Below are 23,199 nucleotides of genomic sequence, written 5' to 3' on the forward strand. Positions count from 1 at the left end.
CGTTTGGCTGAACGGATGTACTCAAGGTTCCTATGGTCAGTCCAAACGACAAAAGGAACAGTCGCCCCCTCCAACCACTGTCGCCATTCGCCTAGGGCTAAGCGGATGGCGAGCAGTTCGCGATTACCAACATCATAGTTACGTTCTGACGGCGATAAGCGATGAGAGAAAAACGCGCAAGGATGGACCTTGCCGTCAGAGAGAGAGCGCTGAGAAAGAATGGCTCCCACGCCCACCTCTGACGCGTCAACCTCAACAACAAACTGACTAGAGATGTCAGGTGTAACAAGAATAGGTGCGGATGTAAACGATTCTTAAGAAGATCAAAAGCTCCCTGGGCGGAAACGGACCACTTAAAGCACGTCTTAACAGAAGTAAGGGCTGTGAGGGGAGCTGCCACCTGACCGAAATTACGGATGAAACGACGATAGAAATTAGCGAAGCCCAGAAAGCGCTGCAGCTCGACGCGTGACTTAGGAACGGGCCAATCAATGACAGCCTGGACCTTAGCGGGATCCATCTTAATGCCCTCAGCGGAAATAACGGAACCGAGAAAAGGGACAGAGGCGGCATGAAAAGTGCACTTCTCAGCCTTCACATAAAGACAGTTCTCCAAAAGGCGCTGGAGGACGCGTCGCACGTGCTGAACATGAATCGAGAGAGACGGTGAAAAAATCAGGATATCGTCCATGTAAACGAAAACAAAAATGTTCAGCATGTCTCTCAGGACGTCGTTAACTAGTGCCTGAAAGACAGCTGGAGCGTTAACGAGGCCGAAAGGAAGAACCCGGTATTCAAAGTGCCCTAACGGAGTGTTAAACGCCGTCTTCCACTCGTCCCCTCCTGATGCGCACGAGATGGTAGGCGTTACGAAGGTCCAATTTGGTGAAAAACCTGGCTCCCTGCAGGATCTCGAAGGCTGAAGACATAAGAGGAAGCGGATAACGATTCTTAACTGTTATGTCATTCAGCCCTCGATAATCCACGCATGGGCGCAGGGACCCGTCCTTCTTCTGAACAAAAAAAAAAACCCCGCTCCGGCGGGGAGGAGGAGGAGACTATGGTACCGGCGTCGAGCGAAACCGACAAATAATCCTCGAGAGCCTTACGTTCGGGAGCCGACAGAGAGTATAATCTACCCGGGGGAGTAGTTCCCGGAAGGAGATCAATACTACAGTCATACGACCGGTGTGGAGGGAGAGAAGTGGCCTTGGAACGACTGAACACCGTGCGCAGATCGTGATACTCCTCCGGCACCCCTGTCAAATCGCCAGGCTCCTCCTGTGAAGAAGAGACAGAGGAAACAGGAGGGATAGCAGACATTAAACAGGTCACATGACAAGAAACATTCCAGGATAGGATAGTATTACTAGACCAATTAATAGAAGGGTTATGGCGCACTAGCCAGGGATGACCCAAAACAACAGGTGTAAAAGGTGAACGAAAAATTAAAAAAGAAATGGTTTCGCTATGATTACCAGAGACAGTGAGGGTTAAAGGCAGCGTCTCACGCTGAATCTTGGGGAGAGAACTACCATCTAAAGCGAACAAGGCCGTGGGCTCCCCTAACTGTCTGAGAGGAATGTCATGTTCCCGAGCCCAGGTCTCGTCCATAAAACAGCCCTCCGCCCCAGAGTCTATCAAGGCACTGCAGGAAGCAGATGAACCGGGCCAGCGGAGATGGACCGGAAAGGTAGTGCGTGATCCAGAAGGAGAGGCCTGAGTAGTTGCGCTCACCAGTAGCCCTCCTCTTACTGATGAGCTCTGGCTTTTACTGGACATGAGGTGACAAAATGACCAGCGGAGCCGCAGTAGAGACAGAGGCGATTGGTGATTCTCCGTTCCTTCTCCTTGGCCGAGATGCGGATACCCCCAGCTGCATAGGCTCAGCATCCGAGCCGGCGGAGGAGGGTGGCAGTGATGCGGCAGGTGGCAGTGATGTGGAGAGGGGAGCAACGGAGAACGCGAGCTCCTTTCCACGAGCTCGGCGACGAAGATCAAACCGTCGCTCTATGCGAATAGCGAGAGCTATTAAGGAGTCCAGACTGGAAGGAACCTCCCGGGAGAGGATCTCATCCTTAACCTCGACGAGGAGACCCTCCAGAAAACGAGCGAGCAAAGCCGGCTCGTTCCAGTCACTAGAGGCAGCGAGAGTGCGAAACTCAATAGAATAATCCGTTATGGATCGATTCCCCTGACATAGGGAAGACAGGGCCCTGGAAGCCTCCTCCCCAAAAACAGAACGGTCAAAAACCCGTATCATCTCCTCCTTAAAGTCCTGATACTGGTTAATACACTCAGCCCTCGCCTCCCAGATTGCCGTGCCCCACTCACGCGCCCGTCCGGTAAGGAGAGAAATGACGTAGGCGATGCGGGCTGCGCTCCTGGAGTAAGTGTTGGGCTGGAGAGAGAACACCACATCACACTGAGTGAGGAATGAGCGGCACTCAGTGGGCTCCCAGAGTAACACGGCGGGTTGTTGATCCTGGGCTCCGGAGACTCGGAAACCCTGGAAGTGGGCGGTGGATCGAGGTGGAGTTGGTGAACCTGTCTTGTGAGGTCGGAGACTTGGACGGCCAGGGTTTCAACGGCATGTCGAGCAGCAGACAATTCCTCCTCGTGTCTGCCTAGCATCGCTCCCTGGATCTCGACGGCGGAGTGAAAAGGGTTCGGAGCCGCTGGGTCCATTCTTGGTCTGATTCTTCTGTTATGTACTTGAGTGAAGACCCAAAAGCGGTTTTAACAGAAAACAGAGTTCTTTAATGAAAAACAGGAATGGCAAAAATCCTCTTCCAACGTAGTCAATGGAACAAAAAGAACGTTAGTATAATGCAGGATGCACCTGCCAGGCGGACTCCGACAGGATAGGACAAGGTGGAAGCAAACGGGACGACAGCTTGCTTCTGGCATCAAAAACACAAACAAGAATCAGACACTGAAAGTAGCAGGAACAGAGAGAAAATAGAGACCTAATCAGAGGGGAAGAGAGAACAGGTGGGAAAGAGTGAATGAGCTAGTTAGGGGAGATGTAGAACAGCTGAAGAATGAGAGACAGAGAAGGTAACCTAAAAAGACCAGCAGAGAGAGACAGAGTGAAGAGAAAGGACAGGAACAGACATAACAAGACATGACATGACTAGAACGAACTGCAAAAATCTCTGAAGCTGGGGGGAAAAAATCGCTAGCTTTAAGCACCAGCTGTTCAAGCAGCTCACAGATCACTGCCTCTGTACATAGCCCATTTGTAAACAGCCCCTCTATCTACCTACCTCATCCCCATACAGTATTTATTCATTTATCTTGCTCCTTTGCACCACAGTATCTCTACATTCATCTTCTGCATATCTACCATTCCAGTGTTTAAATTGCTATATTGTAATTATTTCGCCACCATGGCCTATTTATTGCCTTAACCTCTTACACCTATGGTGGCGCTATTTCATTTTTGGAAGAAAAACGTTCCCGTTTTAAACAAGATATTTTGTCACAAAAAGATGCTCGACTATGCATATAATTGCTACTGTTCGAAAGAAAACACTCTGACGTGTCCAGAAATACAAATATCTTCTCTGTGCGTGCCCTTTAACGTGAGCTTCAGGCAAAACCAAGATGACATGGCATCCAGGAAATGACAAGGATTTTGAGGCTCTGTCTTTCATGATCTCCTTATATGGCTGTGAACGCAAGAGGAATGAGTCTGCCCTTTCTGTCGTTTCCCCAAGGTGTCTGCAGCATTGTGACGTATTTGTAGGCAGATCATTGGAAGATTGACCATAAGAGACCACATTTACCACGTGTCCGCCCGGTGTCCTGCGCCGAAATTGGTGCGCAAAGTCACCTGCCAGTATTTTTCCATGGGACACAGAGAGAGAAGCAAGCTTCCACGAACTGCATGTCAATGAAGAGATATGTGAAAAAACACCTTGAGGATTGATTCCAAACAACGTTTGCCATGTTTCGGTCGATATTATGTAGTTAATCCGGAAAAAGTTTCACGTTGTAGGTGACTGCATTTTCGGTTCGTTTCGGTAGCCAGGCGCAATGTAGAAAACGGAACGATTTCTCCTACACACAGACGCTTTCAGGAAACACTGCGCATCTGGTATGTGGCTGGGAGTCTCCTCATTGAAAACATCAGAAGCTCTTCAAAGGTAAATGATTTTATTTATTTGGTTATCTGGCTTTTGTGAAAATGTTGCGTGCTACATGCTACACAAAATGCTATGCTAGCTTTGCATACTCTTACACAAATTAGTCAATTTCTATGGTTCAAAAGCATATTTTGAAAATCTGAGATGACAGTGTTGTTAAGAAAAGGCTAAGCTTGAGAGCAAACGCATTATTTTAATTTTATTTGCGATTTTCAGAAATCGTTAACGTTGCGTTATGCTAATGAGCCTGAGGCTTAGTCACAATCCCGGATCCGGGATGGGGAGTTTCAAGAGGTTAACTCCCTTATCTTACCTCATTTGCACACACTGTATATAGACTTTTTGTTTTCTTTTGTTCTGCTATATTATTGACTATATTTTGTTTATTCCATGTGTAACTGTGCTGTTGTATGTGTCAAATTGCTATGCGTTTATCTTGGCCAGGTCGCAGTTTCAAAACTTGTTCTCAACTAGCCTACCTGGTTAAATAAAGGTGAAGTATTATACATTTTATTATTATGTGTTTTACTTTAATATTATTTCTCTATTTTATTTCACTCTGCAGTGTTGGGTAGGACCCGTAAGTAAGCATTTCACTGTTTGTCTACACCTGTTGTTTACAAAGCATGTGACAAATTTGAAATGTATTGTGTGATAAAGACAGTCTGAGAATTTCACATGAAGAGGATTTGGCGCTCTGACATACCCACTGGTTATATGCCTGTCAAATGATTTATCTCCCCCCAAACGCATCCTCTGTGCTGCCAAAAAACAGTATTAAAACAGTACAACTGAGCATCTGCCTGAAAGCATGCGCTTAGCTTCACAAAATGTCATGCACCAAGTGACGAGTTTGTTGTTTTAAGTTATTCCCTTTAACAAGAAGTCATTGGCTCAGTCACGTGGCAGGAGGTTGACTTAAGGAGCTAGTGAATATTATAGAGCAGTATGCCATTTCAGTTGTATTCATTAGGGTGCATCGTAGCAAAACTTTTTGCAACAGAAAAAAACCAAGCATTTCTTATTAGACAGATTCAGGTAGTCCCTCCACGTTTCAGTCCATTTGCTTCCGTTTGTTGCCTAATGAATACGACCCAGCTCTCGCATATTCAACCATTCTCTCGTAGCTCACTTGCTCATTCAGGTTACATAGAAGTGTTTTAGTGCTGTGTGTTCAAAGGGCAGCATGTGTACATGTTAGGTCCAGATGAACAGATGATTCCTGCCCTGCTCATTGAGCAGGTAGCTGACTCGTGTTGCCAGTGCCTGTTTCTCCGTGTCCTGCATATGTAAATGCCCTCTGCTCGCCTTTCTCTCTCTCGTTCTCTTTCTCTCTCTATTTTGTTGAAAAAATGGTGCCGAAGAGGATGGCTGACGTTTTACATTCCTGTAATAAATTGTGCAATTTTGTTCATTTTTTTTAATGCAACTTATTTTTTGTACTTATTTTGTACATAATGTTGCTGCTACCGTCTCTTATGATAAAATAACTTCTGGACATCAGAACTGGTATTACACACCACGGACTGGAAGAAGCTTTTTCCTTTAACGAGTCCGATGAGAAAGATATACAGCTCTCCTGGGAACAAGCACAGATCCACGTCATTTATGTGAAGAAAAGAGGATGCAGATCAGGCTGAGAATACGTAGGCGAGAGAGTAAGCTCCACTGCCATCAATTCTACTTGCTAACATGCAATCACTGGAAAATAAAATGGGATGACTTACGATTATCCTACCATTAAGAACTGTAATATCTTATGTTTCACTGAGTCGTGGCTGAATGACGACACAAACAATATAGAGCTGGGGGGATTTTCAATGCACCGGCAGAACAGAGAAGCTACGTCTGTTAAGACGATGGGTGGGGGTGTGTGTATTTTTGTCAATAACAGCTGGTGTGCGATGTCTAATATTAAAAACATCTCGAGGTATTGCTCGCCTGAGGTAGAGTACCTTATGATAAACTGTAGACCATACTATCTACCAAGAGAGTTCTCATTTATATTATTCGTAGCAATCTATTTACCACCACAGACAGATGCTGGCACTAAGAGTGCACTAAAATAACTTTATAAGGCCATAAGCAAACAAGAAAATGCTCATCCAGAAGCGGCACTCCTAGTGGCCGGGGACTTTAATGCAGGCAAACTTAAATCAGTTAACATAATTTCTACCAGCACTTCACAAGTGCAACCAGAAGAAAAAAAATCTAGACATCATTTACTCCACACACAGAGATGCATTTAAAGCTCTCCCCCGTCCTCCATTTGGCAAATCTGACCATAATTATATCCTCCTGATATCCTCCTGATTTAAAGCAGGAAGTCCCAGTGACTCGCTCAATACGGAAGTAGTCAGATGGATGCTACGCTACATGACTGTTTTGCTAGCACAGACTGGAATATGTTCCGGGATTCATCCAATGACATTGAGGAGTATACCACCTCAGTCATCTGCTTCATCAATAAGTGCATCGACGACGTCGTCCCCACAGTGACCGAATGTACATTTCCCAACCAGAAGCCATGGATTACAGGTAACATCCACATCGAACTAAAGTCTAGAGCTGCCACTTTCAAGGAGCGGGACACTAATCCAGAGGCCTATAAGAAATCCTGCCATGCCCTCAGACGAACCATCAAACAAGCAATACGTCAATACAGGATTAAGATTGAATCCTACCACACTGACTCTGTCGCTCGTCGGATGTGACAGGGCTTGAAAACTATTACAGGCTACAAAGAAAAACCCAAACGCAACCTGGCCAGTGACGCGAGCCTACCAGACAAGCTAAATGCCTTTTTATGCTCTCTTCAAGACAAGCAACACTGAAGCATGCATGAGAGCACCAGCTGTTCTGGAGTACTGTGTGATAACGATCTCGGTAGCCGATGTGAGCAAGACCCATAGCCATGAAGTGCTTTGAAAAGGCTGGTAATGGCTCACATCAACCGCATCCTCCAGGATACTCTAGACCCACTCCAATTCGCATACCACCCCAACAGATCCACAGATGACGCAATCTCAATCGCACTCCACACTTCCCTTTCCCACCTGGACAAAAGGAACATCTATGAGAGAATGTTGATCATTGACTACAGCTCAGCGTTCAACACCATAGTGCCCATGAATCTCATGACTAAGCTAAGGACCCTGGGACTAAACACCTCCCTCTGCAACTGGATCCTGGACTTCCTGACGGACTGTCCCAGGTGGTAAGGGTAGGCAACAACACGTCTGCCACGCTGATCCTCAACACTGGGGCCCCTCAGGGGTTTGTACTTAGTCCCCTCCTTTACTCCCTGTTCACCCATGACTGTGTAGCCAAACATGACTCCAACACCATCATTAAGTTTGCTGAGACACAACAGTGATAGGCCTGATCACCACAACAATGAGACAGCCTATAGGGACCGTCCTCGTCTGCAGGACAGTTTGAAGAGGTGTGATCAGACTCACTCAGGATGGGGGAGATACATTTCCTGCTGTGCTCTCTCTCTTTGATCCTGTCAAAGTCCTGCTGGAACTGCATGAGGATGCCCTGCACCATTACTGTCCCAGACATGTACACATTGACAGAGGTTGTTTCAATTACCTCAATGTCTAGTGTTCCGAGTTTCCACCCTGTGCCAATACTCTCTCTCTTGGCACAGGGGTAGTGTGCTCTTATAGCACTGTGCCATGCCAGTGGATGGTCTGTGTGGAAAATTAAATTGCTTAAGTTCCCCTCTTTGAAGCAGTCAGCAAATAGTGTCTCTAGATTGTCCATGAGGAGCTTTTTTTGGTACTACTTCAGTGCAGTGTTTTTTAAATGTTTTATCCACAGGGTACTGTATTGTAATGACCTCTGCAGAGGAATAAGCCATGGGGGCTTCAAAGGCCTCTGCATTTGGGTGGGGGGGTCTGAAACTCTCCTGCCATTGTTAGGTTCAAGAGTTTTCATACCTCTCACTTCACACTTCAGTACTAATTGAAGTTGCAGCAAGGTCAGTTCTGTCCTAGCAGCTAGGTAGCTTAGGAGCCTTATTTATTAAGCTTTATATAACAAAATTACCTAGAGATTATTGTATTTTACTTTTTGGCTTCAGAAGTAGGTTTAGACTGGTAAGTGTTCATTATTTTTAATAAAACAACTGAACACTGAACAAAACAACAAAACGACAAACGAGCACTCCTGTAAGGTGACGAAAAACACTAAACAGAAAATAATCACCCACAAAACACAGGTGGGAAAAGGCTACCTAAGTATGATTCTCAATCAGAGACAACGGACGACACCTGCCTCTGATTGAGAACCATACCAGGCCAAACACAAAACCACAACATAGAAAAAGAACATAGACTACCCACCCCAACTCACACCCTGACCAAACTCAAACAAAGACATAACATAGGAACTAAGGCCAGAGCGTGACACTCATTGGCTGGCCCTCGCTTCATATTCGTCGCCAAACCCAGGTCATCTATAAGTCTTTGCTAGGTAAAGCCCCGCCTTATCTCAGCTCACTGGTCACCATAGCAGCATCCACCCGTAGCAAGTGCTCCAGCAGGTATATTTCACTGGTCACTCCCAAAGCCAATTCCTTATTCGGCCGCCTTTCCTTCCAGTTCTCTGCTGCCAATGACTGGAATGAACTGCAAAAATCACTGATGCTGGAGACTCATATCTCCCTCACTAGCTTTAATTAAGCACCAGCTGTCAGAGCAGCTCATAGATCACTGCACCTGTACATAGCCCATCTGTAAATAGCCCATCCAACTACCTCATCACCATACTGTTATTTATTTTCTTTATTTTGCTCCTTTGCACCCCAGTATCTCTACTTGAACACTCATCTTCTTCACATCTATCACTCCAGTGTTTAATTGCTATATTGTAATTATTTTGCCACTATGGCTTATTTATGGCTTAACCTACCTCATTTGCACACACTGTATATAGACTTTTTCTATTTTATTATTGACTGTATGTTTGTTTATTCCATGTGTAACTCTGTGTTGTTGTGTCGCACTGCTTTGCTTTATCTTGGCCAGGTCGCAGTTGTAAATGAGAACTTGTTCTCAACTAACCTACCTGGTGAAATAAAAAAAAGACATGTACAAATAACCTTTAAACTGTACCCCCGCACACTGACTCGGTACGGGTACCCCCTGTATATAGCCTTGTTATTGTTATGTTATTGTGCTACTTTTAATAATTTTTTAGGTAAATATTTTCTTAACTCTTCTTGAACTGCACTGTTGGTTAAGGGCTTGTAATTAAGCATTTCATGTTAAGGACTACACTTGTTGTACTCGGAGCATGTCACAAATTAAGTTTGATTTGAATTCAATTTCAATTTAAGGGGCTTTATTGGCATGGTAAACATTTGTTTACATTGCCAAAGCAAGTGAAATAGATAAAAACAACAGTGAAATGAACAAAAAATTAACAGTAAACATTACACTCACCAAAGTTCCAAAAGAATAAAGACATTTCAAATGTCATAGTATGTCTATATACAGTGTTGTGACGATGTGCAAATAGTTAAAGTACAAAAGAGAAAATAAATAAACATAAATATAAGTTGTATTTACAATGGTGTTTGTTCTTCACTGGTTGCCATTGTGGCAACATGTCATACATCTTGCTGCTGTGATTGCACACTGTGGTATTTCATCCAATAGATATGGGAGTTGATCAAAATCAGTTTTTTTCAACAACATTTTTTTGTGGGTCTGTGTAATCTGAGTGAAATTTTTGTCTCTAATATGGTCATACATTTTGCAGGAGGTTAGGAAGTGCAGCTCAGTTTCCACCTCATTTTGTGGGCAGTGTGCACATAGCCTGTCTTCTCTTGAGAGCCAAGTCGTCTTCGCCGGCCTTTCTCAATAGAAAGGCTATGCTCACTGAATCTGTACATAGTCAAAGATTTCCTTAATTTTGGGTCAGTCACAGTGGTCAGGTATTCTGCCACTGTGTACTCTCTGTTTAGGGCCAAATAGCATTTTAGCTTGCTCAGTTTTTTTGTAAGTTATTTCCAATGTGTCATGTAATTATCTTTTGTTTTTTCATGATTTGGTTGGGTCTACTTGTGTTGCTGTCCTGGGGCTCTGTGGGGACTGTTTGTGAAAAGAGCCCCAGGACCAGCTTGTTAAGGGGGCTCTTCTCCAGGTTAATTTCTCTGTAGGTGATGGCTTTGCTATGGAAGGTTTGGGAATCGTTTCCTTTTAGGTGGTTGTAGAATTGAATTGTTATTTTCTGGATTTTTATAATTAACAGGTATCGACCTAATTCTGCTCTGCATGCATTATTAGGTGTTTTAAGTTGAGTTTCAATTTGGTGTGTGTCCCATTTTGTGAATTATTGAATGGTGAGCGGACCCCAGACCTCAGAACCATAAAGGGCAATGAGTTCTATAACTGATTCAAGTATTTTTTGCCAGATCATAATTATATGTTGAATTTCATGTTACTTTGTTGGCATAGAAGGCCCTTCTTGCCTTGTCACTCAGATCGTTCACAGCTTTGTGGAAGCTACCTGTGGTGCTGTTGTTTAGGCCGAGGTATGTATTTTTTGTGTGCTCTAGGGCAATGGTTTCTAGGTGGAATTTGTATTCATGGACCTGGCAACTGGACCTTTTTTGGAAAATCATTATTTTGGTTTTACTGAGATTTACTGTCAAGGCCCAGGTCTGACAGAATCTGTGCAGAAGATCTCGGTGCTGCTGTTGCACCTCCTTGGTTAGGGACAGAAGCACCAGATCATCAGCAAACAGTAGACATTTGACTTCAGATTCTAGTAGGGTGAGGCTCGGTGCTGCACACTGTTCTAGTGCCCTCAACATTTCGCTGATATCTATGTTGAAGAAGGTGGGGCTTAAGCTGCATCCCTGTCTCACTCCCCAGCCCTGTGGAAAGACGTGTTTTTTTTAACTGCACACTTTTTGTTTGTGTACATGTTTTTCCCCCATCACCACTTTCCATCAATTTGCATAGCAGGACCTCATGCCAAATTGAGTTAAATTTAAATCAAAGCATGAAGTCTTTGCCTTTGTTTTGTTTGTCAATTGTGGTGTGCAGGGTGAATATGTGGTCTGTCATGCGGTAATTTGATGAAAAGCCAATTTGACAATTGCTCAGTACATTGTTTCCCACCTGAGGAAATGTATGAGTCTGCTGTTAATGATAATGCAGAGGATTTTGCCAAAGTTGCTGTTGACACATATCCCAGTGTAGTTATTGGGGTAAAATTTGTCTCCACTTTTGTGGATTGGGGTCATCAGTCCTTGGTTCCAAATATTGGAGAATATGCCAGAGCTGAGGATGATGTTTAAGTATAGCCAATTGGAATTTGTGGTCTATATTTTATCATTTCATTTAGGATAGCATCAACCCCACAGGCCTTTTTGGGTTGGAGGGTTTGAATTTGAATTCAATGTAATTTGAGAATCCAGTGGGTCTTTAATAATTGATTCTAAGATTTGTATTTGATCATGTATATGTTTTGCTGTTTTGTTCTTTGTTATAGAGCCAAAAAGATTGGAGAAGTGGTTTATCCATACATCTCCGTTTTGGATAGATAACTCTTAGTGTTGTTGTTTGTTTAGTGGTTACATTCTATGGATTCTTCAATTACATTGAGCTGATTTCTGACGTGCTGTTCCTTCTTTCTCCGTAGTGTATTTCTGTATTGTTTTAGTGATTCACCATAGTGAAGGCGTAGGCTCAGGTTGTCTGGGTTTCTCAATTTATTTCTTAGGTTTTTGCATTCTTTATCAACCCATTTGTCATTGTTGTTAATTTTCTTAGGTTGTCTGCTTGACATTTTTGATTTGATAGGGAAGCTGAGAGGTCAAATATACTGTTTAGGTGTTCTACTGCCAAGTTTACACCTTCACTATCACAGTGAAACATTTTGTCCAGACAATTGTCTAGAAGGGATTGAATTTGTTGTTGCCTAATTGTTTTTTGGTAGATTTCCACACTACTTTCCTTCCATCTATAGCATTTCTTAAAATTATTCAGTTACTTTGGCTTTGATGCATAGCTCTGTTCAAGTAGTGTGATTTTGCTGTGATCTGATAGGGGTGTCAGTGGACTGACTGTGAATGCTCTAAGAGACTCTGGGTTGAGGTCAGCGATAAAGTAGTCAAGTAGTCTACAGGACTACTACCAAGAGATGTCAGGCTCTTGTCCAGTTCTGGCATTTAGGTCCTTCACTGTCCCTGGGCCTGGAAATTGTTGATCTCCTCCTCTAGGATGGAGAAGCTGTCATTGTTAAAGTATGGGGATTCTATTGGAGGGATAGAGGTAGCACACATGAGGACATTTTTCTCTGTTGAGATCATTTCCTTATAAATCTCTAGCCAGATGTAAAATGTTCCTGTTTTGACTCATTTAATAGAGTGGGATAGGTCTGCTCCATTCCAAATTAGCATACCCCCTGAGTCTCTTTGATGAATTCTGAGTTCCTTCTCTTTAGGTCAAAGTTAGATGACCTCAGACCTTGCATATTCCAGGATGAGATATTAAAAGCTTTGTGTTCCATAGTGTCTAGTGTTGTGTTTGTGTGGTTTAGGCCTGGACCACCACAGTAGGTTTGAGCAGAGCATGTTGAGCATCTGTTACACACCTCTTTGGTTGCAGGAAGGGCTTGATGGGTGTAATAGTGGGGGTTGGGCCTGTTGCTCTGCTTACGGCCTGGGTATATGTCCTGCTGTCATGTTGAGGTCCTTGCAGCAGGAGTGGGGGGCATGGTGTGAGCAGAAGGGGCAGATATCTAATATGGGGAGGCCTATATAGGGTGTGGCCAGGGTTTGCTTGGGGTGGTCTTAGCTGGTTGGGGGTTGGCTGGTAATGCTGTGGTCTGGGTGTCGGTCCTCTTGACATGTGTTCTCTCGTGCAGGACCTTCAGGAGGGGGTCTTGCAGGTCTGGGAGGGTGTCTCACTGGTCTGGGCATGGTGTCCGTTGCTCTGTTGCTCCTGTGTGAGGTGCAGGGGCTACGGTCGGGGGTGACATCCTTCAGGGTCCTGGCAAAAGTTGGGATTGCTGCCTTGTAGAGGTGGACCTGGACGTGAAGGCTGTTCAAGTCCAGGGTGGAGTGGTGGGCCAGGTAGACATTAGGTTTTGAGACACAGTCTCGCAAAATGCTTTCATTTACCTGATGTATGGTGGCAGGGTGAAAGCATTTTTGTAGTAGCAGGGTGGAGATGCTGGAAAGTGGAAGAAGCTTTTTCAATCACTCCTTTGAGTGCTGTGGTCACCCTTTCTGGCTGGGCCCTCAGGTCATTTGTGCCCGTTTGAATTATGATGTGGCTGGGGGACCCTAGTCTGTCCTATGACAACAGCTCCAGGGCATGCCTAGTGTTTGGGCACCAGAGTATAGCCAATTTGTGTTTGGGAAAAGTTTATTCTCTTGCATGTATTTTCCATTTGGGTCAATGAGGTGCACAATCTCTGGCTTTTGTGTGTCCTCAGTGGATGTGTGGGGGTTGTCAAGGGGGCTATCACGGGAGCTGACAGGGGTCTGTTAGGAGGGGGTGGGGTCTGTTGGGTTGGTATTGCTGTCTGTCCCATTGTGGTGTTGTGGTCTGAGTCTGAGGTGGGCTGTTCTGCTGGCTTCTCTGGGGGAGTGTTCTGCTCTTTGTCACAACCCAGCTTTCTCACCTCCTCCTTCAGTGACATGTGTGCCTCTAAGTTCTCTGTGTTGGTCTGTGTTAATATAGCACTGTGCCATGCCAGGGGATGGTCTGTGTTAATATAGCACTGTGCCATGCCAGGGGATGGTCTGTGTTAAGCAGTGAACTTGTGAGTTGAGTGGTTGATCTTGACAAAATGATAAAATAATGTATATGTTGAAAGATAATGGTAAAATAATTCCACTCTGAAACCTTATAATTGTATGAAATTGATTAGAATCATAAAATTATAATCTGATGACGTGTGTAGTTTTAGTCAGAATTAGATCAAATAATGTATCTGTATAGTGGAAAAACACAGACTTTCTGAGCAAACCGTAGCTTAGCATTTGAACTTGTATGTGTGTGCCGAAGAAAAAAACCGAGAACAGTTAAACTGTGTTTGGACCGACGTGGCTAGGCCTCTGAGGAACTTATGATAGCACAGGGAGTACTTCTCAGAGTTTCCCTAATCTCGGGGGAATGGAACTGTCGGCTGGGCAGTGATACACAGTGCTGAGAACTATGGAGAAGGATAAAACTCACCTACTGTTTGTGTGGAAGTGTGTGCGCAGCTATGAAATGGATGTCTTTGTATAATGGACTTTAGAACTTTGCCCTAATTATTATTACACCATGGTCTTACAAACCTCGGGGATTGGTCAAAGCTATTGATTGATAGTTATTATCATTGGGATTGAAAATCCTCGTGACACAAAATCTTTTCCGAGCCCATCACCAAATTAGCCAGTTAGCCTACGATATGTGTCTTTGTTATTAGCAACGGGAAATTGATAGTTACATATCGGGATATTATTTTTGCTCTAATTTGTTATACCTGCACCAAAACTCCAGTGTTTTTTCTCCATCTTCTTTTTAAATAGGGAGCCAATTTTGTTTTCATCACTTTTATTTCCATGACTGAACTTTCTCATGTCTCTCTCTTGTCTCTCTGCAGCAGACATATGGTGAGCAATATGTTTGGAACATTGAATTGCAATAAAATCACAGTATTGAACCGCAATACATATAGAATCATGAGATTGGCAAAATATCATATCAGCACCTAGGTATCGTGATATAATATCGTACTGTGAGGTCCCTGGCAATTCCCAGCCCTATTTACTATGAGTTGGAAGCTTAGGAAAGCATTGGGGAATATAAGGTCTTATAATATACCAATAACATTCTGAACAATAATACCAAGCGGATGGGACATATATACCAATTGAATGTGTAAATACCCCAAAGTCCTACCGGAAATGTGCAGGTGATGAATTTGAAATGTCAGTGAAGTAGGCTCACGTACAGTAGAAGCTGTAGTTTAGGCCCACCCGGGGACACGATGAGTCCAATCCTACCCAGCCATGTTGTTCTGGAATTTATTCTCTCCAAACACTGCACATTAACAATGATGGCAGACACCATATAAAATTGTCCCACACAACAGTAAAAAGCACCGGGTTGTTTTAATGCTGCAAGCCTCAATGATGTGTGCTCATTGTTGTATAACAAACCCCCTCTCGCACATAGGGCCTTGTTAATTTATCTGTCACCCTCAGCGCAGTGGCTGACTATAATCCCCTATCTGCTGACACTGACAGGGTGCTGCTTCTGTTACTGCTGGTGCTACTGCTGGTGCTGTCTGGGCTATAGAGCTATATCCTGGATGATGATGTTTTAATGCAGCCCCATTACAGCTCTTTTTGCCTTTGTCATATTCACAGGAATATTTACCCCTTTGACACACGATTAATGGTTTGTTGACTAAGTTGCTTGAGAATACCCTCTCATTAGGTAAAGCATGTGTTATCCCTGGCATTGCCGGCGCGCAAGCTGTTTTCTCGTTGACATCCTTACACTCCCGTGGCGACAGGAAAGAGCAAGATGTCAAACAGCTTTTCTGCAAGGTTCTCAGTATGTGACTGCACTGTACTAGTCGGCCTATTTGCAATGCGCTGCCCCTGTTTGTTGCATAGACAATGATCGTGATTTTAAGTGTCGCTGAAGTGAATTAGAATGTAATTCAAGTGTCAGCATCTGCTATTTGAGGGTGGGCGTGTGGCTTGCCCCTGACAAGAAGAGCCTGCAGATATCAGCGAGGGAGTGAAGAAGATTCCAACAAATGACTGATGACGTTGGGATTGGGAAACTGTGGTTGTGACTAGATGGAGTAAAGCTATGACTGGAAGAGACTTTTCGTAGCATGTTAGGAAAGCATTTTAGCTAACCCTAACCCCTTTCCTAACCTTAACCTAATTCTCCTAACCTGCTACATCAATTCTCCTAACCTGCTGCGTAAGTTGTCCTAACCTGTTACGAAAACTGCCTTTTCGTTTGAAGGGGTCAGTCTCTGGTTTTAAGTTGGCTTCTGGTTTTGAGTTGGCTTCATACCTTTGTTATAAGACCTTAATCATGTTCAGAGTTTGCATTTTCTTGTTAAACACTCAGTCCTCCAGGAATTGGAATCTCTGCAAATTGAGAAAGGATATTTGGATAAGAGCAGTTGATTTTAGAGGAATTGGAAGGGAATCAATTTGGAGGAGAATCAAAGAGAAGCTCTAAAAAAGGAGGACTCTTGTCTTTGAATTAGAAATCCATGTTCTGAACAACGTCCATTGCGGATAGCCTGGAGACTCGGGTCAGTGTCTCTAAACACAACGCAAATCAATATCGCAGGGGAGTAAATGTGGGTGAATCATGATAGAAAAAATGGATTCCTATAACTCTGTTTATTCAATGCCGAGTGGCAAATTCAGTTCACTTTAAAATAAGCCTTTGATTTGGGAGATAAGGTAATATGTTTTTTTAATAAAAACAATTGGAAGGAAAGTTTTCAATCTGTGAATATTGAATGAAATGCATTTTTGGAGGATGCATTTCATTTCCAAAGCCAAGCCGTTGTTTGTGTTTACCAACACATTTCCCTGTGCTATCAACGCACATATGCATACGCACGATGGCCATTCTAAAACAAGCCAAGATTACAATTTGAAAAATATCATTTAATATACCCCCAAAACAAATTTTCTGTCCATTATCATTTCTAATCAGACTCTTCCATGGTGTTCAGTATTGGATTTCTGCATAGTAATTCAGTCAGCCATGCTGAATTCTAAGACATTGTCACCCATCACTTTCTGTCACATTGAATTGTTCTTGACAAGGTCGAGTGCATAATGTAATAATGATGAATCATGTACCAAGTGGGGATTTTCAAACTGCGAGGCTCAATGAACTTGATGCTATCGTCTTTGAATGGCCAAGGCTTGGCTGACAAGGCAGCCTCGCACACACATACAGTACACACACACACATACAGTACACACAAACACATACAGTACACACACACATGGTACGCAGAGCCTCTGCTGTCCCTTTTCTATCTCCCATATCTCTCCATTTACATGTAGCGGTATTTGAGAAACTTCCAGGATGTGATTTAAAGTTAAAACATGTCGTGCACGAAATGCAGATGATAAAAGATTGATGTGGCTAAAATGCGGTGCCCCTGTGGTTTTGAATTTGAAAACACCGTTGCCTACTTGGAGCAGCCAACAGAGTAAAAATGAACAGGCAGAGACGCGGGTGCCATCAGAAATTGCCTCTGTATTTCAAGGTGCCTCTTGATAACTTTCACTCAATTGAGAAAATAATAATGTTGGGGGGGAGGGGACGTTACCAACAAATGGCTTGGCTGTGCTTACAGGACCAATATATCATGAATGTGTGGGCTAGTTTCTCACGTTCAGCATCTAAAGAAATGCACATGTAGGCTGCCATGTGTGGCTTTGCAAATGGTCAATATTACCTGTATATTTGTATACTGCTTGTCTAATGTGGTATGAAGGTATCTCATTGTGTCAAAGTCATTCAATTGGCTTTGAGATGAACATTCACTCTGTTCACTGTTACTCTGTCTTAGTATCTTGTGTCCTTTGCAGGTGGTGTAGTAGTTCATGATCAATTGTTTAAAACCCAATCTGTTTTCTTTTCACACCCTACTGTTTAACCCCACTACTAATCCTACTAATACTAATGATCTTGGCACACACACATTTAGTCATCTCACTCACTCACTCACTCACTCACTCACTCACTCACTCACTCACTCACTCACTCACTCACTCACTCACTCACTCACTCACTCACTCACTCACTCACTCACTCACTCACTCACTCACTCACGTCTTGTCTTGTGTGTGTGTGTTCCATTGCAGGTGGTGTACTTCCACAACTCTCTTTCTGCCAATCGTGGTGTCTGTGGTGGAGCTGGTGGAGTTACAGCCCAGGGCAGATGGCTCCCAGCAAGCACTGGGGTGCTGCTAAGACATCCTGCACCTCTTCTCAGCAGGTCAGAACCTCAGGCAGCTGAGGGGGACAGAAGGTGATTGGCCCTGTACTGATACACAACACACACCTTAATTACAGTCTTACAGTTTTCCCATCAAGAACCATGTGATGGATTTTCATAGATTATCAACTCCTCGTTACAGTGCCTTCAAAAACTATTCAGACCCCTTGACTTTTTCCACATTTTGTTGTGTTACAGCCTGAATTTAATTACATTTATATTTTTGGTCACTGGCCTACACACAGTACTCCATAATGAAAAAAAGTGGAATTATATTTTTACAAATGAATTACAAATGGAAAGATAAATTGTATTGATTTAATAAGTATTAAACCCCTTTGTTATAGCAAGCCTAAATAAGTTTAGGAGTAAACTTTGTGTAACAAGTCACAAGTTGTATGGACTTTATGCAATAATAGTGTTTAGCATGATACCCTACACATATACAATTAATTATATGTAAGGTCCCTCAGTCCAGCAGTGAATGTCGAAACACAGATTCAACCGCAAAGACCCGTTTTGACTTAAATGTACTTGAAAATCTACGGCATGACCTGAAAATTGTTGTCTAGCAATGATCAACAACCAATTTGATGGAGCTTGAAGAATTTTGTAAGGAATAACTGGCAAATGTTGCACAATAAAGTGTGAAAGCTCTTAGAGACTTACCCAGAAAGACTCACAGCTGTAAGCGCTGCCAAAGATGCTTCTTCAAAGTATTGACTCTGGGGTGTGAATTTCTGAATTTAATTTCCAGTATTCTTGAAAATTTTTCTAAAAACATGTTTTCACTTTGTCTTTACAGGGTATTGTAGAAGAGTATTAGAGCCAAGTGAATAGAAAAACAAAAATAAACAGCGATGGGTGGTGGTACTTGGATTTTCATGGATAGTAAAATAGTGGCAATATGTCGAGAATAGTGGCAATATTTAGAGAATGAACAAACAATGGCGCCTTTCGATTTTGCGCCTTTCGAATTTGCTACAATGTTATCCTCAATCCCCTGCATATGCCAACCTTGCATAGTATCTTAGATTGTAACAGCTAGTCCAGCAGCCTATATGTCAAAACAAAAGATTAACTTATAAATTTGTGCGTAATGGCATGATGTTTTATTCCAATGACGTAACTTCATAGGCCTACACTTATTATCTTGTGAATGCAAATCACGGATTGCATGGAGACGGATAGCGAATCCCTGTCGGGCTCTTGGGCTGTACCCAAACCCCTGTCATGGACCTTGTAAAGCCAGGGGCAGGAGTTTGGTTAAAGTCCCGTCTGAGACAGCAATTTACGTTCCATTACTATAACCTAACAGGTCTAGCCACTTGACTCTATAAGGTGAACATGTGGTAGCAGTATAGCTGAGACAAATAGCTGTAATGAACACGATGGGAGACAGAGAGCTGGTTTCAAGCGCAGGGCGCAGCAGGTGTTTATTTGTAAAGGACCACAGGAGGAGGCAGGTAGCTGGGTCCAGAGGCAGGCAGAAGGTCATACACAGGGGGTCCAAAAAGGCAACAGGACAGGCAGGGAAAAGGCTAGTAACTCGTCCGGGAGATCAGGCAATAGGTTGACAACAGGAAATTCAATAGGCTAAAGTACAGGCAGGGAATAGGCAAAAGGCGTCGTTAGAGAGGCAGGCAAAAAATGTTCATACATGGTTGGATTAAATTATTGGAAACAGATCTCCGAATAGAAGTGTGTCACAAAACAAACAATACCTCACAATGATGTGGTGCAAAGAACTGAACTAAATAGTGTGTGATAATGACATGCAGGTGCGTGAACAGGTGATCAGAATTCAGGTGATTGGGATCTAGAGATGAGCTGCGTTGAGGGGATCTACGTGTTTGAGAATGTGAGTTGGAAGCAGACGTTACAATAACAGAGACGATGCCCCTGACTGTTTTGGGATAACCTATGCATCCTTCATTCAAACAGCGCCTCAGATGAGCTGCATAGGAGCAGTCCTTGAGCTGCCTCTCCTCCCACAGACATGTTTGCGTAAAACCCCTGCTTCATTATTCAGTCCTCCCGCAGCCGTTGGATAGGCTTATAATTTACTTTAGCTTGCCCACTGTAATTTATGATTAGCCTACAGGTTAGGTTACTTAAATCTAGTGAGCAGCTATAGGTATATAATAGGCTGCAACATAGCAGTGTTGTAGTGTATTTGGAGAGCAGCTTGACATGGGACATGCACATGCACATGCATAGCCCCCAGTCTCCAGGATCCCAAGATAATTTGTTTTATTGAGTAGCCTACTAGCCCAGCCAGGTCACACTTGATACAAGTCAGTATTCGACGTCCATCGATTGGAACAACTTCAAAATGTGATGTTTGAGAAACATGGATGAACGTCTAATTCTGACGTGAGACTGAAAGCTGGTAGCAGAGCTTATAGTTGTTACAAGGATAGTTGTCATATGGGGGAAATACTACCCTTACTAAAGCATCACGGATAAGGTAATTACAAGTTGCCATTATGCACAGATCTTTTGCGAGATGTTCACCTTGGCTATGCAGCAGAACGTTGTAGCGAATTTGGAGGGCAGACTGACGGAGACTCAACCCCAGTTCTCTTCTTATTCAGTGACAATAACTTTTTTTGGGTTTGTGCTCATAACGCACCATGGCCGTTAGAAGAGAGTATGTCTATAATCCTGAAATTACTAGGGGGAAACTGTGTGTGTGTGTGAGTAATTAGATCATTCGATTGATAAGCATGAGTGCGCAGTGACGCCTGTTTGAACGAATGTATTAGATCATTAGATTGATGGTCATTTGTTTTTACATGCACTGTCAACTGTGGGACCTTCTATAGAGGTGTGTTCCTTTCCAAATCATGTCCAATCAATTGTATTTACCAGAGGTGTACTCCAATCAAGTTGTAGAAACATCTCAAGGATGATCAATGGAAACAGGAAGCGCACCTGAGCTCAATTTCGAGTCTTAAAGCAAATGGTCATGAATACTTATGTAAATAAGTCATTTCTGTTTTTTATTTTAATTACATTTGCAAACCTGTTTTTGCTTTGTCATTTTGGGGTGTTGTGTGTAGTTGGATGAGGGGAAGAAATAATTGTATACATTTTAGAATTAGGCTGTAACGTAACTAAATGTGGAAAAAGTCGAGTGGTCTGAATACTTTCTGAATGCACTGCACTGAATGCACAGTTCCTTCTGAAAATAATATGTGGCAACAACCTCTTACAGGTCTTAATAATGATTATAATATGGTTATTATGTGCTATAAGAGCAAGGATTTCCTTGTTACTAAGTATAGTTTCACCAGTGGCTCATATAGCAACAGGCAGCCAGGGAGACATGCAATTAACCAATTACCTTAATCTTGAAATATAACTATGACTTTATTCTCAACATTTTTAGTTTATTCTCAAAGTCCTGCCTCTTTTTCTCAAAATATTGCCTATTTATTCTTGAAATATTGCCACTTTTTTAAAGTACCATCCTGCATTTTTTTATATACAAGTACCACTTGGCCCTAATACTCATCCTTAGTATTGTGTGTAGATGGGTGAGATTTTTTAACACAACAAAATGTGGAATACATCTAGGGGTTGAGATCAATTCACAATCAATTTAGCACATAAAGGAGGATAAATTTACATTTAAATTCAACAATAGAAAAATCTTTCCTTCATGAATTGATACTGAATCAAGACCCCAACTCATTGAGGGAAGGAATAATATAACTGTTTTGGAATAGAAAAAACCCGGTGTACTTTCCCTTTTAGGAAATAGGTCTATTGAATGTTGTGTAAACACTTAAAACGAACATGTATAATACCTTAAAACCTATTATTATTGTGAACATGTACCTCTATTAGCCTAGTAGGGTGTTTCACATTAAATTTGCAAAAACTGCATTGGGCCAGCCATTGTTTTTCCCGGGGAGGAGGAGGAGCATAGAGGCTCTGAAGAGTTCCATTTATAACAGTGGCACATGGGAAGAGTCTTTGGGGGCTCCAAGTTCAAATGATTTGAACTCTCCAATGCTCTTGCCTCCTGCACCTACCTTAAACTTACAGCAAGAAAAGCACCTTTTAATATGAGACAGTCACCAAATGTCCACAGAGCACAGATAAAGCTGACAGCTCTCAATTGAAAAAAGGTAGACACAAACTTTTCTACGAAAATGTGAAATTATTAGTAGTTCTAATACAGTATTTTTTCACAAATGTTTCATGTGCATTTGTGTCTATTATGAGTCACTCCCTAAACAACTTGTCTTGATTGATTCTCACCGTCGTTCTCTTTGTTCCTAGGCTAAGTTTGTACCACGAAACACCCAGGACCCTGCTCCATCTACTGCCGAGGGATCCTAGCAAGCGTAAGTGTCTTTTATATGCCCTCTTACACCAGTACACCACTGTCAATATTCAGCTTTAACAACCATTAAGGCTGAACCCAAATGGCACCCTATTCCCTTCATAGTGCACTACATTTGATGGGCTCTATAGTGCACTATGAAGGCAGTAGGGTGCCATTTGAGACACATACTAACTTAGATACACAGACAGGCGAACAACTAGGCTAGATCTTACGACCGCCTCATAAACGCTGCAGTCCGCTTTGAAATTCAATTCAACTGGCAGATGTCAACATTGAGTCTCTAAGGAACCCTTGTAGACACACACTAATCCAAGTGGAGTGGGCCGCCCTTGTGTTGAATCTAATTACGATGCGTTTTGTTTTGAGTGTTTAATAAAGAGATACAGTATCAACACCCGAGTGCCAATGACAAAGCATGCTAAATCCCAGGGATATTTTAATTGGGAGAGGCGGTGCCACTGTCTGATTACATGTATCATATTTAGTAAGTCTAGTGTGCCACAACCATCTCAGCCAATTTGAATAGAGTGAACGCTACTTTAGTGTGTGTTGTAACCAAATGACATAAGAACCATGTTAGAATAGGCCTACCACATTCAGATTTGAGGTATGTAATAGTGTTAAAATGTCATTCCACTGGGTGGAGTAGACCGTATCAAAAAGAAGATGCTG

General features: G+C 42.9%; 1 long non-coding RNA gene across 1 annotated transcript in view; it reads left to right on the forward strand.

The window, feature by feature from the left end:
• LOC135503659 (uncharacterized) overlaps positions 1-22,527 on the forward strand; it is a 37,935-nt gene extending 15,408 nt beyond the window's left edge. Inside the window, exons 2-3 of the long non-coding RNA XR_010449982.1 lie at positions 18,034-18,200; positions 22,461-22,527. This is a non-coding gene — a long non-coding RNA (uncharacterized LOC135503659). The remainder of the gene's footprint in view (positions 1-18,033; positions 18,201-22,460) is intronic.
• Positions 22,528-23,199: the final 672 nt, after the last annotated feature.

Source organism: Oncorhynchus masou, chromosome 18, assembly GCF_036934945.1.
Source record: "Oncorhynchus masou masou isolate Uvic2021 chromosome 18, UVic_Omas_1.1, whole genome shotgun sequence".
Taxonomy (NCBI): domain Eukaryota; kingdom Metazoa; phylum Chordata; class Actinopteri; order Salmoniformes; family Salmonidae; genus Oncorhynchus; species Oncorhynchus masou.